The sequence below is a fragment of the Scatophagus argus genome, chromosome 3 (genome assembly GCF_020382885.2).
Source record: "Scatophagus argus isolate fScaArg1 chromosome 3, fScaArg1.pri, whole genome shotgun sequence".
NCBI lineage: Eukaryota > Metazoa > Chordata > Actinopteri > Scatophagidae > Scatophagus > Scatophagus argus.
The window spans coordinates 4,140,120-4,146,119 of record NC_058495.1 but is presented as its reverse complement, the minus strand read 5'-3'; positions in this window follow the sequence as shown (position 1 = coordinate 4,146,119).

Sequence of the window (6,000 nt, the reverse complement as noted above, 5' to 3'; positions counted from 1 at the left end):
ATAGCCAATCACTTCAAGCGATTTAATGTGACATGTAAATGTGATTTAAATAAAAATTCTGATTTCTTTGTTCTGCACACATTTCGGATTGTGGACTAAACTCAGAAGTGAAGCCAGCAGTGAACAAATGGAGCAGAGAGGATTGGGAACAAAGTGCAGACTCATGTGAAAAAGAAAATAATTTGACAAAAAACCGAATTCATAATTCTAGAATTTTGCCTTAAAGTCACAAAAAAAATTACACAACGAGAAATTTCTGCTATGGAAATCTGGTCACTGCTTTCCTTGTGTGTGATACTGACTGCTGAGTCTGATTAAATGCATGTTAAGTAGCGTTGCAGAGAATGCACCCAGCAGACTGTCTATCTAAGCCTGTTGAGCTGTGATAAGTGAGATAATTTGTGTTAATCGCATCCAGTCATTAGAGAGCCATCTGAAAAACAAACGCAGGTCCTTTTCACTGAGGCATCTTTTCAGTACCTCCACAAAAATCTCCCACTCTGCCATCTGACAGCGAGGCAGCTGCACGCCAGTGAATGAGAGTGATTGTCTCTTTTCTTTTAATCAGCACTTTGGGAGTGAGAAAATGGAGAATTTCCCCTCTTCACTCTGCATGTTTTTTCAAGGGTTGATTGTGGTTAGCTACGAAAAAGCAACTTGCGATTTATGTTCCAACACATTTCATTTTTTTTTTTTTTTTTTTTTTTAAACCAACCAGCTTTGAGTAAATGGTGTTAGGAACGCTCCGCTGAGATTTGTCTCACACACTCCTCTTCAGAAGCAAATGACAAAACACCTCGAGTCAATTTAGAAGTGACTGGTTAAAGTCTCGCGCAATCGGCCACGTCCGCACCATGTCACCTCAAGAGGGGAGGTGAGATGAGAGGTCAGCAGGGGAGATGAGGAAAAAACTCCCAGCCGTCAGGTGTGGTGACTGACGTGGGATATAGTGGGGATGTTGGGGAGACCAACAGGGACACCCGAAAAGGGGGGAGGAGGCGTTGTACAAGTGCATTTTAATCTAGTCAGACCTCAATCCTGATAAAAGGAATCTGTCCATCTCTCTCTTTTCCATTCTGGAGGTCATCAATCACACATGTCACTGGCCTCTGCTCCAGTGGACGTCAGAGTCTCGGGGGAGCAGCCAGGCGAGAGCTACACTTGCCGTCCGAAATGAAAAAAACCAGGGCGGTGAAAGGGGAATATGGAGGATGGACAGGATGATGACATGCCTGATGGCAGACAAAGCTGAGATAGATAGATAAACAACAGGTGCATTTCAATTGAATGCACACATTCTAAATGGTGAAAAGATTCTGATTATTTTTGAGACTTCCGAAGTAATTGTTCAGCATTTTGGGAAAATGTTTGCTTTCATTCGGGAAATGAGATTAGAAGATAAGATAAATATTGCTCTTGTGTCCACATATGTAAGTATCCTAACTACACCTTGAATGTGTGTATTTATTCTTTCTGACTTATTCTTTTTGATTGCAGGTACTTGTTTCCTGTGTATTTATTCTTTTTGAACGCACATCCTTCCCTTATCCTTGCATGCTTTGCACCCTCTATAGCCTGTTTGCTGCTGTGATACTGTAATTTCCCAGTTATTGGACGGTTAAAGGATTATCTTGTTTTATCTTATCTTATCTTATCTTATAAAGAGTGAAAACAGATGGAATAAGCTATTCTCCTTCTGTCCAAAGTGGAAAAAGACATTCCAATCATTTTTAGTAGGAACTATTTTCTTTCTTCCAAACGACACTGTAGAGAGATGCATTCTTGTGACAAGACAGGCTGTAAACATTAATTTAGTTCTCTTTGCTATAACATTAGCTTAGTTAGCTTATTTAGTTAGCCTCTCAATTTAATAGTTCCTACATAAAACTACATAACAAGATCTGTGGATTATCTTGAGTAACCAGGACATAATATCTGGAAACTTTTACTGTTTAGTTTTTCAAATTAATCAATTTGGTACTTTGAGCACAACAAGCCAAGATATCTCTAAAACTCAGCAACTCACACCAAAACAATATGCAATACACTGTTTGATGAAGTCTAAATGCTAAATGCATTTCAAGACTTATTTCTAACAAAATCAAACAGTGTTACTTACAGTCCACAGTGTTACAAATATAATATTTATAATGATGTCTTCTTTGATGTCTAATCCCTGAAAGCTAAGATTAGTTGTGTTTTTATTACTTTAGAATGAGCCTTTTATATTTATAGAGGGAGTGGGGCCTACTCTGGATCTTCTGGGGGCCTTTTGTGTTTTTAGCATATTTAATGGTCACCATAGCGGAGAGTCAAATGAGGGGTGTTCAGTTTTTTACAACACATCACTAGATGTCGCTAAATCCTACACACAGGTCGGTTAGGAATCTTTCTGAGAGATGAAAAATAAAGTACTATAAAATTCCGTTGTAGTTGCTGGAAATAGCTTGTTACATATCAGTGATAATGTGAACAGCCTGAGAGGCTCCTTACCTGCAAAAAATGCTTCCACATTAACAAAAGTGCACACGGAGCAAAATGATGAACATCAAAGAGGCTGAAGAATTGTCTGAAATAGAGTGGTGACAGTATCAGGTCATTGCTCTCTCTTTCCCTCTTTCTCTCTCTCCTCATAGGTGTGAATGTGTGTATATATATAGTTTTTTGTTATTTTTTTTATCCTATGCACAGTCGCAGGAGCTCATTCTGTACAAGGACGTTGTCATGGTATATTGAAAGCATCTCTGTGGGAAGTGTCAGTATTGTCCTGCAGCCTGTAAAAAATGATCATGCAGCACACATTAGTGAAATAAACTCACCTCACAGTCCCTGTCCTTGGCACCATGTATTGACACAGACCTCCACAGAGCCCGCTGTTCCCCGGACACTCGCCTTGGACTTCACCCTGCCAATAATGTTGCATATTTCTGGCCTGAGGCCTGTACTGCTCCTCCACTTCTGTTCAATACACAATCAACTGATGGTGTCAGTGGGGGTGACATTGTCTCTACAAGTGTCATTCGTCGGCCTTGAGAGCACTTACACTAAATGGCTCTTCGCCAAATAGCCCTTCAGTGCCGGCCAGTTCAATTGCACTGTCAAAAGGAGAATTACCTGCCGCTGGGCCCCAAATGGGAGCTCTCGCCTGATAAAAGACACCAGGAATCATTTAGGCTAATGTCTCTGCATTAAAGGACCTCGTTTCACTAGGAGAGAGGAACTGAGGCTAAATCACCACATCTGCATGAACAAGGGATGGAAAAAGTGCTGTCGATTTGTCTTAATTGAGAGGCACGTGGCAAGAAACTGTGTGTGTGTGTGTGTGTATGGCGGGGGAAAGAATTAAGAATTTTCAGTGTGTTCCAGCTATGACACTACAGCAACAGACTGCTTACTTCTTGTTGTACAAGGTGGTTTGAGTGGGACGGGGATGGGGGGGCTCACTAGGGATGGTAAGGTGTGTGGGGGGGGGTTGTTGGGAGAGATGGGGGCCTCTCACCCTCACACCCTCACACACCCTTTGTCTCCTGGCCATCTGCTGGGGTTTCATAATAGTCGTGAGTGTGCGTGTGAGGAGGGGAGGTGCAGGGCTATAGGGCTGGATGGGGGGGGGGTTACATTCCGTCACCTCACAACCATCCACACTGCAGAGCCACATCGGGCCAGGCCAAGGCAGGCCAGGCCACAGGAGGCTGCAGACGCTCTGTCACACTGGGAGAGAAATTTACAGCCCCACTGACCCCACTCAGATGACTCTCCATTTCCCAAACACTCACTCTGGTTTATTGCTCATTTTGTTAAGGAGTGGAAGGCCATGGAGGGTTATTAATGACAACACTACTGAGCAAATTTAAAATCAACCTGCCAGATCTCAGAAGGCAGCGGGACAGATTTTTAAGGAAGCGCACAAAGTCCTGATTTGTTCACAATGTGTGACATGTGCTTTCTCCAGCAGGGTTTGAGCACTTGGGAATGTTACACATAACAAATTACAGTCATATGCTGCTAAATGGTCTTGTCAAAGGTGTTTTGAAGGAAATATGCAGGACTTTAATATCAGAAAGCTTTGCCCACAGGTTCATTTCAAACATTTCCCCATCATGTTGATAACAAACTTTACCCCAGCAGCACTGCATTTCTTTCTCAGTGTGTTTGCTGTTGCAGATTAGTAGTTTATAAATATAATTTTGAGACAGGGTAGTGAGAGGACATGCAGTTATTTAGTGTTAAGGTCTATTTATTTAGCTCCAGCTGCATGTTGTCACCCTCTGTGGCAGTGAGATGTTAACTGATGTTTAAACTACCGCAAAGATCAGCTGTTGATGTGTGTCAGAAGTTTCAAATGAATGAAAATATTACATGATAAAATCTCAAATAACAAACTTTATCCTAGACTGTGCATGTGTGTTTTAGGCCAGCTGATTTTCGGGCTATCTGCAGGTATGCCATAGTAATCAAATATTAGTGAAAATCATATCAGTTAATTGCCTTACATATGTAGTTAGTGACCTACTGTCTGAAACATTATAAACATGTGTACCAAATTTATTACAAGAAATGTGGAATTTATCTCAGACAGCTCCGCTTGCTCAGTTTCTAATTATAACTAATTACAACATCCCTTTCTCTCTCTGCTTTGCTGCTTTAGATTTCTTTTGTTTCTTATGTATTGCAGCAGGTTGTGTTGAATACTTGCATGTCAACCAGCAGTGTATTGTTAATACATCCATTGTTAATGATTGTCACTGCGTTGCAACACTGGTTTGGGCAGATTTTATCAGAAAGTATAGCGTGCTGTTACACAAAGTAATGTGGCTGCATGATTATGTCATTCTTTACATGCAGTAACCACATCTGTCAGCTCTCAGTCTGTGGGGGAAAAGATTGCAAATCCTGCACTCACTTAGTAATTTAGTTGTTAATAATCCTCAGGGATGTAATAGTTAAGTGCCGATGAAACTAAAAGCAGCACACAGCGTTATCAACTGAGCAGGTCAGGTGGGTTGGCAGCCTGTCACTCCGCTGAGATGCACAGATAAACAGGTGTTACTGGAGGATTTATCAGGAAACACATAGACACCAGTGTTACAGATGTTAAAGAAATAGAATTTGTTGCAGGAAGTAAATGTATTTATCCCAGTGGAGATCCTTCTTTAATTTTACATGTTCAAAGTGTGGAAAAAGTCACAATAAAACCAGAGACTGCAGTTACTGTAAATGTAAAGATCCTAACAGTCATGGAGGCGTACTTAAATATGAACTAAAAGCATACATATAGTGTATTATGTACACAGTGCATTAATATACAGTCCCTAAATATAAACTGGTTTATAAATCACTTCTTTTTCATTTAAAAGCATTGTTTTTTTATTTATTTCAGCCCATTAATGTGACTATTAAAACCATGTGCTCACCATAAAAAATGCAAATCAACACTGAGGAAAAATCTGTCTCATTTAACTAATTGGCACACTCGGCATGGGTCTGTGTGTGCGTGTTTGTGTGTGTGTGTGTGTGTGTGTGTGTGTGTGTGTGTGAGAGGGAGAGAGAGAGAGAGAGAGAGGGGTGAGAAAGGGGTACTGACCCCACGAGCAGATGGGCTCCTCCACACTGCTCTGCTCAGCCCTGAACACACACCAGGGTCGTGCAGGAGAATGGATGTGGGTGGGTGTGTGTCAGCGACCATCTGACACCTCCCACAACTGGTCTGCACCCCACCCCTCCACCCCCGTGCTTTACATGTGAATGTAACAAATGGAGTGCAATCCGGCCATTGGAGTTAATTATCGAGATGGAGTGTGTGAATGCAGATTTTCATATGATAATCAGACATGTTGAAGGCACAAGTTAAAAAAAGCTAAAAAATACAAGATGTTCTTACACTCAGGGCAACACTTTGGTCTATGGTCCGTTCACTAAAACTTATAAGCAACTAAGTGTAAAAGTCCCAGCGTTAAAGAGAAAGAAATCCTCCCTCAGATCATTTTATACAGTCTAACT